Source organism: Xiphophorus maculatus, chromosome 18 (assembly GCF_002775205.1).
Source record: "Xiphophorus maculatus strain JP 163 A chromosome 18, X_maculatus-5.0-male, whole genome shotgun sequence".
Taxonomy (NCBI): Eukaryota; Metazoa; Chordata; class Actinopteri; order Cyprinodontiformes; family Poeciliidae; genus Xiphophorus; species Xiphophorus maculatus.
Genome location: NC_036460.1, coordinates 17,201,905 through 17,222,201, shown reverse-complemented (window position 1 = coordinate 17,222,201; position 20,297 = coordinate 17,201,905). Strand labels below are relative to the sequence as shown.

The 20,297-nt window shown below is 37.1% G+C and overlaps 1 long non-coding RNA gene across 1 annotated transcript in view; it reads left to right on the top strand.

Annotated features, from left to right (window-relative positions):
- Positions 1 to 2,466: 2,466 nt before the first annotated feature.
- Positions 2,467 to 20,297, top strand: part of LOC111611946 — a 46,354-nt gene continuing 28,523 nt past the window's right edge. The window contains exons 1-2 of the long non-coding RNA XR_002754313.1: positions 2,467 to 2,566; positions 2,661 to 2,722. This is a non-coding gene — a long non-coding RNA (uncharacterized LOC111611946). The remainder of the gene's footprint in view (positions 2,567 to 2,660; positions 2,723 to 20,297) is intronic.

The window sequence follows — 20,297 nt, the reverse complement described above, 5'->3', positions numbered from 1 at the left end:
GTAAAAATCACAATAAAAACACCTTTTACAAAATGCCTGTCTAGCTCTGTTAATAACAAGCAACAGCCGCCACCCTATGCTTTGAAAAATAAAGCCTTTCAGGCAGGTGCAGCAGCATCTGACGGGCCTTATAGACCCTCACAAATGAACGAAATATATGAGGCAGGAGGGACTTTCAGTAACAATGAAAAATGGCACGACAGAGTATGCAAAGCAAAGCACCTGGTTTAACAAACCATCGTGTTTTTGAGACTGAATGAAGTTCTCCACATCTAAAAGAGTCAGAAATGAGTTCACCTTTCTTACTGATTACTTCTGCACTGGTTGAAAATTTTACAGGATAATAAATTAGCTTTTTGTCAGATTTTTCTTGGGATGTTTTATCTCATCATTGTTGATGCCACAACAGTCATATTAAGTGTTTGAGAGGCTCTGGATATGTTTTTACGTTGTTTTGTGCTATTTTTGTACCTTTTATTATGAACAATCTATTCACAATTTGTTTGTTTTGGAACATTAATTGTTAAAATCCCTTCAGTATGGGCATATTAAAAGATACAATTTCACATTCCAAATAAAATATTTGATGTAAATGTGAAAAGCAAGACCAGTAAAATACGGTACTGTCGGCTTTACAACAGATTTTAGACTGAGTATCGTCTACTGGCCTGCAGTGAAGGAATCAATCCACTCTTTCCTTGTCTTATTTTTGTCTGGAGAGGCTCAAATCACTGGGAGCCACCTGCAACTCAGCAGGAGGTTACTGATTGGTGTACTTTCTGCTTCTCTTCAGTATCCAGGAGGACTGCCTGTAGGAGGCCATTTAGGATTCAGAACATATGGGCAGAAACAGACTTTTGTTCCTGTGAAATATCTTCAGAAATGTCCCTAGTTAGTTCTTCACCCCACATCTGGTAGTTGTTGATCAAACTAGATGTGACAGTGAAGATGGTAACTAGGGACAGAAGATGCAAATGTTGGCAGCTTGAGTTCTGCTTTATTTATTTCCTAAAGAATTTTTAATACAATAACTACTCAATTGAACTCAATTGATCAAAGCAAGTGACTGCTGTTTATAGTAATATCTTAATATGTGGGAATTTATAAGTTCTTACTGGTTGTGTTGGTTGTCAAGTTGCCACATTTTGCATCATCTACTTTGATTAATTGGAAGAGGTAGGTAGTAACTTTTAAGGATCTTTAACAAAAAGGAGTGTATGCATTGGAAACTTTTAAGGACAGAGAAGCAGCAAACGTCTCTTTTCCTTCAGCGTCCATTATGAGAGTTTGTTCTTGTTGGCTCCAAGCTAGTTAAGGGGCTTAACTATCTGATGGTTTTTCAACAGCGCAGTCAAGCTTCCTTTTCCAACACCCTCGCCTCCAAAAATGCCACATTTATTACACGTACCATTATCACTTAAAGGAGGCAGAGGAGACTGAGATGTAAATGTAGAAACAACATTAGACATACAGGTGGGCGGATTGATCCAATATATTGATGCTATCAACACCAAGTTGGTATTGGTATCAGATTGATACTAACATGATAATATTTATACTTTAGTTTCAGATTGTCTCTGTACATTTTTAATGTTATTTTTGTATGGTATACCATACAGTTCTGCCTCAAAAAAGATTTTGTTCAGATTTTTTATTTTTTTGTTCCATTCATCATGTTCTTAAAGTATTTTGTAGACACCTATAAACTTTGTCCAAATTCCTTCGTTGGTTTTAAAAAAAATAATTCAAAGGCAAAAACATAAAAACACCAAAAGGTCAAAAGTTTCATGAAAGTAAATAATAAAAACTACCAGTATCAGAATTGATGATATTAGCTCTGTACTTGGTATTGCACACCTCCTGCAGCAGCGACAACAGGAAGTGACACAATGTACCTTGCCCAATCACAACCAATCTTGTAACACATCAGCATGGAAAGCAAGAGGGTCCTAACCATGGCTTAGTATTCTCCAGAAGGAACTGTTGTTTCTAGTTTTTTCTATTTTTTGCTCAGTAGATTGGAATCTTAATGAGGATCGAACTCTAACAAAGCAAAGACGAGCTTTGCTGTTCCTCAAAATCTCAAACTGACATAGAAAATATTGAGTTTGAACATCTTTTCTTAAAAAGTTCAAGCTGTTAGTTTGAGAACCGCTCTATGATTTCTCCAACTGGAATCACTCCAAACACGTTCCTGCACCTACACCACAGGCTGCTTATCCTCAGACCATCTTAGAGTTTAAATAATCATTTTTATTCACCAATAGTAGATGGTAAATTCAAGCTAAAGCTCTGTGTTACGGATGTAACCGGTTGGTCTATAACGGTGTTTATATAAAGTGGCTGTAAATTCCCACCCGTTTCTGGCCCTTGAATGCATCATGCCCCGTTTCCCCACCTTCACTTCCGTTTGCAGCATTGTCGGGCTCATTAGTGCGTATATAGGCACCAGGTGTGCCCGCCAAGTTTACAGAGTCGGATCCATTGTGGCGCGCAGTTGGATCTGTTGGATGAGCGCTGGCGCCGTGCTGCGCCAAGATTTGGATCCTGCACATTTGTGCTGATGGTAGGATAAATTGATTTTTGTTATCTGTGCAATGTTAGGTCGCTTTTTATATTGTTGCTACTATCTTCTGACGGGCTTTCTAATTGCTTTTTAGGATGCATTTCAGTGGTTCTTCGCTGCAGCATCTGAGGGTACGCTGTTGCGTGGCTGATTAAGGTAACAGTTTTTCATCTTGCCTTGAGTGGTTTTATTATTGTCAGCAGACACCTTACCTGTTTTTTTGGTATTGCTGATGTTGCATATTGTGCTCTCACCTGGGTGCATTTTTTTGATGCTTTGGGTTAAATTAATAGGTTGAGCTGGAGTTGTAGCACAGGCTCCACAGAACCAAACTGTTAGTTCGTGTTTTGTTTTATGAATTAGTTGATTGGGCGCAGCGTCATAGGACTGTGCTGACGCAACGTGAGACTTGTTTTTTGTGTGTTTTGTCTAACATTATTTTATGTCCTTAATTTGTGTGGTTACTAATTTGGTTTGCAGTTTTTTGTTTGTCTCAAATTGCTTCCAGTGTCCTGAGTTGCTGTTCTGTATTGGGTTTTAAACTAGAATAATGTCTATTTTTAATATTGTAAAAGAATGTATAAATAAAACATATTTTGTATACCATTTCTGTTTCATCATTTTAAGCCAGACCTACCTGGGTACTTTTAATTGGGAGACCCTAGGCTACTTGATGAGATTTAAGAAGTCTACCAGTTGGCTTTAAGGCCACGTCCTCTTGTCACAATCTGGGTTCTTCCCCCGTGTTACACATAAGGTCCCGTGTAGTTGTTAATTTTGCTTCCAGGTAGACTTTGTCACTGCTTCCTCTAAAAGCACGTGATATTCATCTTAACATGAATCCACTTTATTTCATTCTGAATGATCTATCTGGCAGACCATTAACATAATTGATTTAATTCGGTTAGCCTTTGTGGTCCTAATCCCACAATATCATGTTCATTTGCATATCTAAAATTTTTTCTAATTGCCTACATGTGCATCTTAATGAAAGCTATTGCGTGGTGTGTCACTTTAAGTTTTACTTTGGCAAGCTTATAAGAAACTAAATGAAAACGGAGCAGATAGCATCCTCCCTGCTGTGCACACCAGGAGATAGTCTGAGCCAGTAGCATAAAGCTTTATTGGTTTTTCTCTGCTGGGACCACAGTGCATGCTTGTGGAAAAAGTATGTGTGTAACTGCAGACCCACAGAGAGAGCTGACAGCAAGGTTAAGAGGTGATATTGAATATCTAAGAGCAGTTCCAAGCTGTAGGGCACATAAAGAAATTAAAGAGCGATGAGTGATGCTGTTTTACTGTTTTCAGTTTGGAGGCAAGTGATTGCATTTGATTTGTGTTTATAATGGATGTTGCGAATGTTTAATATGACCTCTGGTGCCTTTTAGCAATCTCTATCTATATCTCTGTCCTGGAGGATGTGACACATTACTGCAGCTTGGATGCCTCAGCTGGAGATGCATGAACTTGCTCTGGGCCATTCCTGAGGTCAAACTTCACCATATGCTCAGCTGCTTCTGCCCTCTTGTTTTTTGCATTTCTTTCCAATTTTTAAAAATTGCAAACACACTAGTTGTTTACATGGTTTAATATTTCTTTAAAACACATAGTATGAAGAACACAGCAGCATAGTTTGTAGACCTAAAACAAACATGCAAAAACCTTATTCCTTATATTTACTTCAAATGGAGTTTCCTGGTTCTAATGTGGAAATGGAAACAGTCCATTTTTCTCAACCCTCGTCCTCACATTTCACTCTCCTGCATGTTTTAGGTGTTTCCTTTCTGACTGAAATTAGTGGGTGGACATCAATGCACTTGCACATCTAAAAGATGAAAGACTTTTGGTACTGGGAGACACTGGGCTAAACAACCACATAAAAGCAACACATCCTGACAAAGTCTAAAGAAATATATGAGAAACAAAATAAACATCTGTCTTACAAAAGCATTTTCATAGTTGAGCAAACCATGATGAGAACTGCTCTCTATAAAGGCTGACAACATGAAACTTAAACAGGGGAGATGGATTTTGTTGATTCCTTTTAAAGAGGCATTTAGAAATTTCTGATTTTACAGTAATTCACTTTTAAGAAGCCAGTCTGGAAGGATTGATTATACTTGGGTAGTAATTACTGAAGGATGTCTTATTTGTTGATCTGAACACAAACTTCAAGAAATATTACACTTTCTCATTGATTTTGTCAGGAGATGGAAGAAAGAAGCAGAAAAACAATTTATTTTAAAAACATTCCTCACAAACATGTTTTTTTTCTACTTTCAGTTTTTTTTCTTGTTCTTTGTATTGAATATACGCAGTCAGTTATCTGTATAGTATTTGTAAATCTCAGACGTGTGCAGGAAAGGTATTTTGTGTTATAGTGAAACGAATTCTCTTCATGGTTGCATTTCTGACTAATTCAATAAAATACATCTATGTTTATATCAGGATCTTGTCTAATGGCAGATTTTTATGTGCACATGTTGCTTAATGGATTTTTTTTCTTTTTAAGAAAAGGCAAATATTTAGATAAAACAAAATTGTCAAGACTTGAAAATTACTTTGATGCTTGCCATCCAATCTGACTGAGCCTAAATTATTTTACAATAAAAGAATGGCCAAACATTTAGATGGGCAAAGCTGGTGAAAACAAATACTCCCAAAATTGCAGCCGTAGTTGAAGATAAATAAATGACGCACATTTCAGCTTTTTATTAGTAGATTTTTTAGAAACATCTTACTTTCCTTCCTCTACACAATTATGAATTGGAGTTGAGTTAATACATAAAATCTTAATAAAAAAGTGATTTTTGTTTTTTTGACTGTACCATGAAATACTGAGAGGTTTAAGGAGTCTGAATAATTTTGTAAACTCTGTACATATATAAATACTTAAAATAATTCAAGCGGAACGTTGCTGAAGTCTAATTTTCTTTAAAGTCACCATTTTTTAGTACATTTAGTTCAGCCCTATTAGAACTGAGATTTATATCCTTTCATGGTAGCAGCAGAGATACTAAATGCTTTTTACGTTGAAGATGTGCAGCAGCTTTTACAGCTTTTTGTGTCGGTGAAAGGACAGAAGTTGTCTGCTGGCTGGACTCTCTCCAGACTCTCTTATCAGCAGCCACTCTGTGCCGGAGGCTCAATGAATGGATGGATGGCACATAACACTTATTCTAAAACGGTCCCATGATGAATGGCCTCAATTATGACCGTGACCTTTCTCTAGTGGTTATTCAATATTTCCCTCCCAATTCCTGTCAAAGACTTTCTGTTGGTCTATTTACTCTCCGGCTCCCATGAGTCCAACTGTCTCTTCCATCTTTTGTTATTCATCTGTCTCAGTGGGGCCAATGTGTATGTGGTTGGTTTTGATAAAAATTTACAATCATAATAAAAAAACATAAATTTTAATTCAATCAAACACAGCTTTGTGGCAGAACGACAAGCTCTGATTTGTAGTGATCCAAGAGTTTGACTTTTTTCCCCCTAAACTACAGTATCTACAACTGCATTGTAATACAAGCGTCATATTTGGATATGTACCACTGTTTTTGTTATGGACTTAAATCTTCATCTTAATCTTAAGACTCTTGTTTTACAATATCCTACAACCAAAGAGCTTTTATTTACTGATCAGGCAGGTGTTTATGAAGTGACTATGTCTTGACCAGAGCAACTCAAATTTAACAAGTGTGTTATGTGGAATTTGATATGTTGGATGCAACAGGCAAACCTAGCAGTCATGAAAAGGAAATTGTTCAGGAATGGCTGGACAACAAATTTCTATGTAAGAAATTTGTTTCTCTAAAGAACTGTGAGCTACAATTTTTGTCTAAATTAAATTGTCAAATTACAAATGATAAGAAAGGGTCAACAGCAGGAGAACACATTGCAGGCATTGAATTGACAAGAAAGGTTCTTCTAAGAAAAATTCTTTTAAGTAAAAGCTGTGAGAAATTGTTCTGTCAGGAACTGGATCATGACGTATACTTTTTCACTGTGAAATAGAAACTTTTATTTTGAAATGCAATCTGTTTTTGCTTGGATCCTTTGGGCAGCTTGGTCAAAAGGTGATCCATTTATGTAACTAAATAGATCACTTGATCTTGGGCAGGTTAAGTGTGCAGCATAACCTAAGTTAGTAAATCCCTTAAGATCGAAAGTGAACCAGCACGTCTCAAAGCTCAGGGTTTAACCAGAAGTTACCCTCCTGTACCATAAATCTTGCTTCATAAAGACACTTTCTGTGTAAATTATGAGACAAATGATTAATGTCGGCATGATTTAGTCTCCAAAAATGAGGATTTTAAACTAAAAATACAGAAAAAGAGAGATTTTTGCACTGTAAACTGTTGACATTTGGAAATGTGACACTACCAACCTGTGCAAAACAGCCAAAATAATGAACATATTTATTCAGCAACCTACCCGCCAGTTAGCCTTCTGTTGTTTTTTGTCAAAGAAAGAGGCAACTGTGGACTTGCTTAGTGTAACGTGCTTCTGTGTCAAGTGCTAGTTGTCATTACGCTGCTTACTAATCTACTTAAGTCTTCACTTTGTGTCACGTGTCCGTGAGTGTGACTGTGAAGCTATTAGGATGGACTGGAAACTGTTTTCTACAGCAGTTGTTCTTAAATGTGTTGAGTAAGGTGTATGTCACCAAAGCTGCTGTTGGACTGCAGCCACTATTTTCCTTGTAAATGAAGCAAGTCTCTAAAGCAACTCGTCTCCAAATGGAGTCACTGTTTACACACATTAGTGAGGGCTTTAAACAAGAAAGCACCTGTATGCATAGGTGAATCAACGAATGCACTGTATTTTAGTTAGCCAATTATCCCAATTATTTTTCTAAAATAGAAAAAAAATGTTAAAATACCAGTTATGTCACTCATGTCTATTTAAAGACAATTAACTTGTCTTAAGCTTCTGGTTTTACATCGATACTTCAATGTACATTTCGAAGAACCCTGGTGGAAAGAGTCTAGCAATATTACAGGAGCACCAGCTGAATCACTGCATGGAAACATAAGTAACAGTATCTGGCAGTCAACAATGTACGAGTCTTCTTGATTCTTGACAGAAGTTAAGGCCATTTATATTAACAGAAGTTCTGCATATGTACACACAGAGGTGGATGTTATACCAAAGGTTGAAGCTATATAACCAAAACAATATCTGCAGGTTTGGAAGCAAAGTCAAACTGAAATGTTTGTTTGTATAAAACATAATTAAAAACAAAAAATGCTAGAGAGGGCTGTAAAATGCCACGCAACTAAAACGAGACGCCAGGAAAGCAGGTCGTTGCCTCACAATCAATCCCAATCTAACCTCTGTTTTCTGCTTGTAACTCTCCGGTGAGCATTTGCTGCCTAGCACCCGCTCTACTCGGCAGGGATTAGACACACAAAGACGCCCACACCCACCTTCATGTGTGTACACAAACCAGCACACTACACAAGCCTCGGAAAGTAGCAGTGGACACAGCGGGAGGCCAGGGGGCTGGTTCTGAAAAGTACAATTTACAAAGAGGGAGACGGCGCTCTGAGTTGGCCACAGAGGCGATCTGATCGACCCTAATGAGTGTGGTGAGTGCTTTTGGCCGTTCTGTAATAACTGTTGCTGTGGGATCTACTTTCTCTGAGAACAATGGTGTGAATGAGGTGGGTTGGTGCCTCAGCCTTCACTTGTGTATGTGTTTTGCATTTTGAGTGTATGCACTTCTTTTTGTTAAAGCTCATTAAGAACAATGCTGCAATCACATTCAAGTTCACATATTTGTGTTTTGCTCACCAACAGCAGCAAAATCAGCTCGTTGTTTTGGCCCCCTGTTGTTACCATCAAATCAGAGTTTCACAAGAGTTGTTGAACTCATCACACCATATTTCAAAAATAAACTCCAGTTTAACAGCCATATCCTAGTGATCCTTTACACAGGCTGAGTAAATTAGAAAATTGTAGAAAAATTATTTAGTAATTTAGTCACAGCATAAAACTCAAACAAATGTAATGCACACAGTAATATATTCAAAATATTTATTTGCTTCTTGTTAGTTCAATCGTTAGAACAAATGAAAATAATTTCAGAAGAGAAATGTTATATAATTGCCTGCACAGTCCTGGAGAACACTGCTGATTTGACAGTTTCCCAGCAGATAGTTGTTGACATCCTCCATAGGTTTACCCAAAAAAGCCCAAAAGTGCTTCACAAAAAATTGAGAGAGCATGGGCAACAACTGGCACATTTCTTATGCTGTCATTTTGTAGATGGAGACACCCTCACTTTTAATTTTATGCACATTTAAACATTGACTCTGCAGCTTAGACCTTTGCGAAATATTTTTTTTTATTATGTTTTGCTAATTTTCAAATGGGGAAAAAAAAAAATTAAAGCTTCCAGCTGTTCATTCTCAAGTTGACTGCCCCTGTCTGGTATGCTAATAAATTACCCCGAGCAGTAAAGTGGATGACTACAGAGGAATCTTGCTGACTCCGACATTGTTGGGCCTCTTACCTTCTGTCTCTTTGACAAATGTGTGCATGTGGCATTTTGTGGAGCAGCAATCAGAAGAATGGTTTGAAAGTCATGATATACTTTTTGATCTTGCAACTATACAGACCATGTGAAACAGAGTGATTGTGCATCAGTAGCACTTCCTACAAATTTTGCTTAGACAAAGTATTTCTCTCACTAGTTTGGGTATCAAGAAATTCTTATTTTTTTAATGGTTCTGGCTTTCTGTATTTGTGTTTGATATGAAGACTTTTGTTTGTGTTGATTCTACTCTGAACAAGGTAATGCAATGTTTAAAACATCACAAATCCTATTTTCTCCATATTTGCTTTGTGCTATTGGTTCATGTGAAAAAGTTACAGGCATTAAGATTGCAAGCAATTATGGATTGATTTTGTTTTCATATATGTCTCAAAAATATTGATTATATGAGAACAAAATCTAATCACTTTTGACATGCATCAGTTTACATTTAAAATAGAAAAACACCTGAATAACAACCTGCCAGGTACGTAAAGAAGGTGAATGTTTGTTGAAGGTGTAATTTAGATCTCTAGGTGGTTTGTACACATGAAGTAACTTATCTGCACGACACCAAAATTTACTAAAGTATAATGGAGAGAGTATATAACACAATTCTCAGATTATTGTTTGTTTTTTTTCCTGTGGAAGCTGCAGGTTAAAATGAAAACCTTAAACTGTTTTAATTAGATTTCACATGTCCTTACAATAGATTTAAAAAGTTAGCTAAAAGCTCTTTTTGGTTTTTCTTTGTTTCTTCTTAACATGGCAGGCAAACCTGCAACACATCACAGAAGAGATGATGAAGGTGCAATACCTACACCATGCAAGCTGCCAAATCTTGAAGAAGCATGTGCCAAACCACATTTTGTTTTACCACAAGTGAACATGATGTATTTCGCTCAGCTACAAAGTTTTCACCACAGCCTTCTACAGGGCGATAATGAGCTGGTTTATACACAGTCTACTAAAGAGAGAGGTGGGAAAAAAACCAGAATATCAGTGTGTTTTAAATACTTGTTCCTGACAGATAAGGTAACCCAGTAGAAAAACAGCTTCTTTACTGCATCAAATTACAGCGAGCCATGCTCTATATATTTTTTTTTCTGCTCATGATCCAACATTTTTCATCCGGTTCATGTTTGGCACCGATGCCTGACTGGAAACACTCTCTGCCAGCACTTATTGCCAATTCGGTTACAAAAATCTGGCTGCACAAGAGACTCCAACAGATACCTGTAGTGGAACCTAGTAGGCGAGAATGGAGAATTTTATGTCTCAGACTTTGAGCAGACGCCAGATGCAGATTTAGATTTTAGTCATGCTTCTGCTTCCAATGAAAACCATACAGAGGATCTGGTTGTGACACCTGGCACCATCTGCATCTTTAGAATTAGTTTGAAAGAACTGGCTGCAGCTGTGAAACTAATAATTCACTCGTACGTGGTTAGAGGGGCATTTTCAACATATGTACAAATATACAAAAATTACATATATATATATATGATTGTCAAAAATTATACACAGCAGAAGTTTCAACAGTGTCATGATGATAACATAGTTGGGATGTTGTTAACTTCAACGTTTAATAGATGACGAGAAAAAGTAGTTGGGTGTAAAATCGCAATAGTGAATCCAATTTTTAGGAAAGGGGATCAAAACGTTTTGCTGATACCGAGGGATCACATGTTCCTCTACTTACTCTGGCGTTGGAAAAGATATGACTGTCGAACCAAAGTATTCAATGCTGTTTTGTTCCTGACTGTGGAACCGTGGACTTCCCCTTGCTGTGGTTCTGATGGGAGCTGGGTTGTTTGGTCCACATTTTGTTTTAGCAGAGTATATCTTGATGAGGTGATGAGGTTAAATTAAAGGATATAAGGATCTTGTATGATCCAAGCAAGAGCAAGTCAAGAGGAAATGGTCTGGTGTCAAAACTTCAGAGTGTTATGTCATAATACTCAACCAGAAAAAGTCTTGATTGCCAGCAATAGGTTGGGGTCGGTTTGTGCCTCAAACACAGGAGTTCAGATATCTTGGCGTCTCGTTCACAACCGACTGAAGGATGTAACAAGAAATAAGTAGCCAGATTGAGGCCTTTTGGGGAGTAATGTAGACATTGCTTCAGACTGACATGCTCCAAATGGATTTGAACTAAATTCCACTCTTGAGAATCAAAAGAACAAGATATTGGATACAAGTAGCCAAAAAGTGCTTCATAATGTCGGATTTATTTTCTTGTTTTTTAGTTACAATCTCAACACTGTACAGTGGGGACACACTGCAACCTTATTTGTTGCTGGGTATGAAACTGGGACACAGCAAATAAATCACCTGTCTGATTTACTCAGCAATGCTAACTGTGAACATGAATGAGTTTGTTCTGAGAAAGGATTGAATGTTTCTCTGGGTGATGATTGCTATAAGTGTTTAGCACAAAGAGGAATTATGGTGGAGCTAAATGGATTAGTGGAAGGAGGTTTAGCTTGGACTCTCAGCTGCAGAAGAAGAAATGCTGATGCTGTCTTACTTCAAAACATAATTTAAGCTTTTCAACTCGAGGTAAAAAAAAATAGATCCTTTTTAGGTCAGTTTCACTCAAACAAACCTTGTGTGTTTCATCTCTAAAATTGACATGTGGGGGAGAAAAGTACTATACCGAGACATTTTTTAAATAAAGACATGTATGAAACAATGAGTTTCTAAAGAAGACCAATATGATAGGCGCTTTTAAGAACCTCAGTATTTTTCCTACACTTACAGTAAATACGTCTCTTCTCTCATTGTTCCTTTACTTAGTTGTTTCTTCCAGACTCCTTCAGATCTTCACTGGCAGGACAAATTTTGACACAGTTTAATTAGTGCCAAGCTGCTACACAGGAAACTATAAACACCCCATTATTACAAAAATATTATGTTCCTTCTCCACCAACATTAAGCCAACAAAAGTCAGGAAGCAATTGGCCATCATGAATTCCCCCTCTCTGAACAATTTATTTTTTTGCCCTCCTCTCTTGTATTTTGTCTCAATAACAGAGGATAAGAATAACATTGCAAAGCTACAAAGGAGTCTTTTAATCTCTGTCATTCTTTGTCTAGCTGTGTTTGTATCAGTGAAACTAGTGGCTGCTAGTATAATTTCTCTCCTGTTTTCTCGTCGTCATTCAGCCATTCTCTCTCCCTCACAAACACATGACTGGACCAAAGGGGGGATTTGGGTTTTTATTATTAATTATTCAGGCACGTAGCAGAAAGCGTCACAATCAATGAACACAAATGAGTCTCCCTTCACAAGTGTTTATTAATAGACCATACAAGGCTGTTCTAAAGGCCGCGGGTAGTAGGATCATTTCCTGTTCGTTCACACATCGTAAATATTTGAGCGGTAATATACAAGAGCCTGTGAGTATTTGGTCTGTGAACCTGTATGTGTGCATGCTTGTAGATTTGCAGCCATGATATGGAGACATGTTTAAGCGTAGAAATGTGTTTTTGAAGTCTAATGATTTATTAGTTGTAACATGATAGAAAAAATTATTATAGTAACTTAGAATTATTTAAATAACATCCTAAATACCACATAAAATATTTGATCCCTTTCTTACTTTCTTTGTCAGTTTTGATTGTTTCATATCTGATAAGGAGATGTCTATGAGAGGATGTTTAGTGAAAAATTTAAACAAAAAAACAAACATTGATTTTATTTAATTTATTTTCACAGCTCAGAGTTAGGCAAATGTGCTTATATGACTACAATAAATCTATAAGCAGAAGGTCAGTCATGGTTATTGTGAAAATTTCCCATTATGAGTCTATTGACTTGTGTTAGGTTTGATCTATTTCTCAAGTTCTGAGTAATTCCCAGGTTGTTTTATATTTAGCTCTGCTTTTTGACAGTAATATTAATGCTAAGTTGCAGTTCTTGTTGTTCCATGTTTATCAGTTATTCCTTGGATTGATTTTATGTGTTTGGTCAAGTTCCCTAAACTCCTGAGCCTTGTCAGCTCACAGGTCCATTCGCTGTTTAAACTAACTGAGCTGTGAAGCATTACAGAAATCACACCTCAAATATTTAAGCACTCTTTTTGTGCCATTATCCATTGTTCCTGGTTTTTCTCAGTTTCTCCCAGTTTTTTAATCATCTCTTTAATTCAGCTATATATCGCCAGCGTTATTGAACGCCTTTATTTTGAAGCTATTTGGCTCCTGCCTGCATTTGGATCGCCCAAGCAACCCCCAGGTCATCTCTCAGAGCTGACTCATCCAAATCAAAATCACAGTTAATGGGTATAGAATGTAATATCTACAGAAAATAAAAACACTGAAATTAAATGTTGTCATTTCATAACTGCGTCTATTCCTGAAGTTCATATGTAACTGTCTCAAGTACAAAATGGAGCCATTTACCAACAGACTCTGTAAACTGTGTCATTTTGAGTTATTTTCTATGCGCCAGCTCAGAGCTGTTTTAGAGTGATAAAAACTCATAATATGTCAAATGGTACAAGAAGTCACCAGTTTCAAGCAGGAATCAGAGAAACACTAGCTAAATAAGATTTAATAAACATTTTCTATTAATTTTTATCATTCTTGAATAAACTTAACAACAAAAGCATAAAAAATAAACAGATGCAAAATCTTTTGTCTAAGGCAATAAAATGTGATGAGGTCGGTAGGGATGAAATTGGTTTATGACTGGCACATGATAAATTGACCTGGAGTCACAGCTAGTACCCACAGCCACAAACAAAACAAAGCTAAAGACTCCAACAAAATGAAAAATAAAATTAAAAAAATCTGAAAAATAAAATTCGAACAACAAAAAGCCAAGTACTGCCTCACTGTCTCCAACACAACTAGCAAAGAAGAGCTTCCTCCTTCTTTCGTTTTTTCAATCAGTGGGTGTCCAAAACATCCACTGATAATGAAACAAAAAGGAACCTGCATGCCTTGGTCTTATAGAGAGGTTATTACATTGAATAATCACTATTGCTTTTGAAAAAAAACAAAACAAAACATTGCTTCTCAAGAAAATGTCTAAGATCACAAACAGTTCCTGTTGCACAAGTTTAACACCTCTATCCCACTCATCTGTGATGGCTGGTGTAACATCAGGAGGCATTTTGTGATTAGCTACATAACCAACATGTGACAGTGGGTTTTACAGGGTTGCACAGAGCTGCTGTTGCCCATTTCAAAAGGAAGTCTCTTTCTAAATCAATTTCTACCAATTATTGGGCAATCCTAAAGATTTATTTTAGAGTGATGTAAAGATGTCAAAAAACAAGCCCCTGCTATGGCCTGTCGGGTCTTTTTTAACTTAAAATCTAGAAAATAATGTGTTTATGAGTGTATGTGAAAATATCCATTTAACAATGGGTTACTGTATATTTCCCAAACAGTTGTGGTAAAATTTCCCATTTGTCTAGGTTTGGGTTTCATTCGTACTGATTATCTGTGGCTTAAAATTCACCTTCTGGTAATACCATGTCTGAGAGGTCTCTTGGTCAATATTCTCATATTACATCTGCTTGCCTCTTTTCTATTAAATTGTTGGGTGTTCTTCCCATCTCTGGTCAAATATTCATGGCAGGTTTTTTTTTGTTTTTCCTAAGAAAAATTGATTAGGAGGAACTTATTAGAGCCAGGAAATCTTTAGGACCTTTTAATTTGAACAACTTTTCTTAGTTTAACGGACTGTAACAGTGCCATTCCAAGTCTATAACTTTCTTTAACTTTAGTCTGTAACTTGATTTCTTGGTTTCTTTGTTTTTTTCTATGATCTGATGCCAATTTTATGACATAAAAATATTAGAAATAAAAGAAAAATCACACATTGACACGTTAAAGAATTATTTTATCCACTGTATGAAGTTGAACATGATGTTCCGAGAATTTCAGGAGAAATAGGACAGAATGCACCCAGAAATCAAATGTGCCATCCATCATAACTCGAATACAAATTGGGTTCTGTCCCAGATATGCTGTGCATGTCTTAGTGTTTGAATATTTGTAGCTGCTGGTGGGCAACTTAGTGTGGAGAAGAGATTGGTGGTCAGCAGGATGTGGTGAGGGCCAGAATGAGAATCCAAAAATGCAGACAATAGTTTGACAGCTGACAAACTCCACAGCAGAGCCTGTTGAAAAGACAGGATGGCAGAGGAACTCATCCCAGACATGCTAATGGGCCCTTGATTGTGTTTGCATTGGCAAGAATGTACTACAAGCAGCAATTTGTATTCAATAACGCTGAGTGCACTGGATGCTGGACTTTGTATGGTCTGTTTAAAGCTGAGTACGACTCAGAAAACCAAGGGAAAATAATCACTGTTTTCTCATAATTTTGTTGCTTTGCTTTGATGTAAAGAAGCTTTTGCATTCTAGATAGTTTCATTGACAACTGTTCATTTGTCAATGAATATGTTCACATGCCAAGACGAGTAGCTTTTTATTGGATTGGATTTTTATTCTTCCAGATGCACATTTCTGAGGTCAGACACTGATGTTGGCAGATAAGACTTTTCCAAACTTTTTCTGTGGGGTAGAGATCAAGAGTCTAGTCAAATTCTTCCACATCAAACACTCATTCATGTCTTTATGGAGCTTGTGGGTACTTGCTGTCATATCCTGCTTGTACGTGGGTTAATGCCAATATTTTGCTCGGTGAAATGGTGAAGAAAGCATTTTTAGAGCTTTGTGCTGATACCCCCATGGGGTGGTCAGCCTTCAAAACTTAACCTGAAGTATATCAGTGCCTTATTCAGGAGGCTACAAGGAACCCAGAACAACATTTCAAGTACTACAGGCCCCAGATACCACCTTTGTTAAATATAGTGAAACACACTGTGATGTGTGCAGTTTACTACATTTGGCATAAAAAGCAAACACAGCATTTGAATAGAAAAGCCAACAGCTGATAGTCAAACATGGTTATGGTAGTGTGATGGTGCTGTGCTGCTTCAGGAACTGGGTGAGTTGCTCACAAAATCCAGACTCCGATTTGAGTGTAATGCTGTTACTTGACCTTAAACAGGCTGTTGTTAATTAACTTAAACTTAATATCTCACAACATCATGCGATTTCAGTAGAGATTTAAATTTTCAGTTTTTTTGTAGTGGAGACTCTCTTCCCAATTTTCTATGCTGGAGGGTCTTTCCGGGTGTAAGTTATTGTCCAGAAGAAGGTTTCTGAGACATTTACAATATAATGAGCAGGAATCCTGACTGCAGATGCTGTGGGATGAGCACAGCCTTATCTCTACGAGCCAAGAAGCCCCTGGATCCCCCGGCTCATCACTGAGCACGTGATTACCTTCCCTCTGAATCTCTGTTTTTTCATTAGATCTAGAAGCTTGCTCTGATAAAAGTGATGGAAATCTGACATTTGCTTTAAAAGTGGGAAAGAGTGGAGACTACAACACCTGTACTGTTGAAAAAGGCAAAGAAGCTGGAAATGGGTATTTTAGTTCATTTAAATGAACTATCCATTTGTACTCAGAAATTGGTGAAATTCTGAGTATAAAAAAGGGGGACAATTTCAGTCCCTCCTGAAATCTGAGGAGGATAAATAGTGGACTGAGCTGTCTGTATCTCTTTGCTCCCAGTGATTAGCTCTATTTGTCATAAGACAGTGAGAGAGAAACTGGAATGGGAATCTCATAAGAGTCCTAGATTAATGGATTATAGATGAATGGGCCTTTTTTTTCTCACTGGCTGATAAATGAAACTCTTCATTCGCCTTCCACTGTTTAATCTGAGTTTCCCTAAGAGTTTTCCCCATTCGTTCGGGAAACTTTGCTTTGTTATCTTTTAACATGAAAGAATTGGACTTTTAAGTTCCTGTTGAGTGCAAACTGTTTCATGTCTCGTCTCTTCACCCTGAGTCACCAGATGACTCTTGAAGCATTTACTTTATATTAATTAGATACTTGTCTGTCAGATAAATATGATAGTAGTTGACTGTCATTTCCTGGATTAGTTTTTTTTTTTAGAGGCCATAAACTTTAGAGACACAATTTCCTAATGTACCGATGAAGCAGAAGATTCTCTCTCTGGTTTGCTTTAGATTTCATCAGCTTTTTGCAGATAGTGAGCTTCTGTCGGGTGCATTAAATGAAGACCTCTAGCAAGAAATGGAGTGCGGTACAGCAGAGTGTCTAATAGGATGAACTGCTTCCTCCAAATCAGAGACCAAAAAAAAAGTAAAAAGTTGGATCAACCAGGGCTTGGACGCAATCTGCTGCCTTAAGTGGAGCCACTTATCGGTGAGTCTCCTTTTTCACCTTCAACATTGGGGTCTAACCCAAAGTTTTGCCCATTCATGCCAGGGGCTGAAGGTGCCCCAATTCTTTTTCTGATGTAGGAGAGGCTACCCGGCTCCACAAACTGTACATGTCGCACAGGAAAGTTTACAGCAAAACAAGACAAGATGTCACCTCAAAAAAATACACAAAAGTGTATATTTTTAAAAGTCCCTTAAAATATAGAAAAATCCTGATTTGATAAATAAATTGGGCAATAAGTTTGGTGGGCGCCTGACTGTTGAGTGAACAACATGAGGGGATCAAAAGAGATGTCTGAAGTCTTTAGAAATATTGTAACTGTCCTACAAGCAAGTTCACTGTGAAAGAAGAATGCAAAGCTGCAACAGAACAGTTTTGAGGAATTGGATAGCATGTTGTTTTACGATTTCAATTTCTACTTACTGAGTTCAGTCAATGATTTATAATCAACCACAACCATTTTCTGCCTGTATGCTCTGCAAGCTTCCACTTCCATAATATCCTAATGTAATTTTGAAGTTAATAATAAAACTCTCAGCACAAAATTAAAATGATAGAAAATAGGTTTTTAGTCTCCAGATTATTATGTCGAGTCACTAAGGATTTACAGAGAAATGTGATTGGCAAATGTGTCCACATTTGCATTTGACTTGCTTCAGTGTCCCTGAACAGTGGGAGTGAGTGAAATCAGGATGATATAATTTTTCATATTTCTCACTGGGAGTTTTGCTTTCTGCCTCATTTTATTCCTTTCACAGCTGTCATTCTGTACAACCTCTGTGTTCAGCGAAGCCTTAATGAACATTAGGATGTAGAGCACAAAGGAATTATTACTACTTCTTGACATCCCTCCATTGAGCCATGGCTCTTCATACAGTCAGTTTTAGTTATAACATTTTAAAAAATAAACATACATTTCAGATAAATAATTTTGTGATTGTTTAGATTTGTTTGCTGCAAAAGGACAAAGTCTCTCTCCAAGTATCAATTTTTGCTTTGATTATCCTTTACAATCTGCAACCTTTTACTGGATTATTAAATGTTACCAGTCAGGTAGTTTGTCTTGTATTGACTTACTGTACTGCATGGTGCTCCCTATACTGACAAACTGCTTTAGTTACCGGTGTGCTCAGTCATGACATTGTGGCACTGAGCGATAAGTCATTGCCATCACGTGTGTTGATTTTTGCTGGAAAGCGGATTGATTTCAGCATCATTCCTTACTGTGTCTGCCATGTTTTCCACTTTATTGCTGTTTGACTTACAACTCTCATCCACTACTCCTGATTTATTGTTTCACTAATAACTACCTCATCAACCAGCTATTTCTCCAGAGGTGAAGGAGATGTAGCTGGATTTGTGTTAAGGCATAAAAAAAAAAAAAAAGTCAACACAGAGATGTTAATGGATATATGCTTGCAATAACTGTCGCACATAACGGCATGAAAAACACCTTCAAACCTCTGATGGGTTCATAAAACATTTAGGAACTAATAAGAAAAAACAAAAGACATAGATGGAGACCAATCAAGGGACTCTGATTAAACTAGCTACATCACTCTGCACTGATCATTAATATGCAGTGCGAGCTACATGACAAAAGGCCATAGTCAAGGCAATTTCATTTCCTAAGCACGGCCTCAGAGGAGTTCATTTCCAGTGCCCTCAAACCACAACTGAGTTGAAATTGCATTTCAGTGGCGAAAGCGGTGTGATTGAAGGGGGGAGCGATTCAGATTTGCCCCCATTTAAAAAGCAGAAATGACATGGTTACATGAAAATCTAGAATTGCATAAATCCAAGATTTACCCTGTAGCATTCCCTCAGTCGCTGTGAGTCGGTCTTTATTTTCAGTGTCCTGCTTCTGGAACCAATCATGCTGCACAAAAACAGGCAACATCAGCTCCACTTGTTGTTTGCTAAGGAGATATGCGATTCACATACGAATGCAACGCTAAACGCTGTTGCCCGTCACAACGGGAATGAAAATTCAGCTGAGATTGAGGACGGATGATCCTTACCACTGTCTACCGAATGGATTTTTGTTGTCTTTTCAGGAGAACATGTTTGCATTTGAATCTGTAAATGCATGGTTAAATTAGCAAGGCATTGAATAAAGTGTTAAAGCAGAAAATAACAATTAGGTATCCCACAATTTATCCAACAGAAAGTAGCACATTTTATGTTCACAATGTTTGCATTTGTGAGAAAAAGGTTGATTTTTGCCATCATTTTGTTTAGAATATCTCTAACTCCATCTGAAAAAGATAATTAGGTTTTTGTCTTTACAATTTTATAAATGTAAAAGCTTTAATTTTCACAAATATAACTAATGAAAAATCCTACCAGGATGTTCACCTACTTTTCAACTTCATATGAATAAAATAATCGGAAGTGCTGAGGACTTTGGATGCAGGGTGGTGAAGAAAACTTGCAGTCCAACTTATTTCTTCACCCTTGCTGCTCTATCACCAGCGATATTTGAAAATATTACTTCATTCATATCCTCCAGAATAGAGAAACACAAATTTGTCTCAATATGCATTTTACATTAAGGTGATGAAACATTGAATTAAGATTGTTTTATTTGGTGTAGGTGATTTAATCTTCTGAATTTTAAACAAAAAATGTTTCAAGATATTATGTTTTCAGTCCACAAATGTATCGCGTGTTTATTTCATTTGCTTTTCTAAGTCTGTACTTCTGCTATGGCCTTTTTCCTGTAAAGAAATCAACAGCTCTCATCCCAGAGCTTTCTTCAGCATGATTGAACTGCATGTTAACCCGCCACCAAACTCTGTTCCTCAGCTACACTCTAAAAAAAAAAAAAAACCCAGAGCAAACCAGAAAATTTTAACTTTCAGGGAGCAGATTTTAGTGGAGTTTCATGAAAAGACAAAGGAAATTTAATT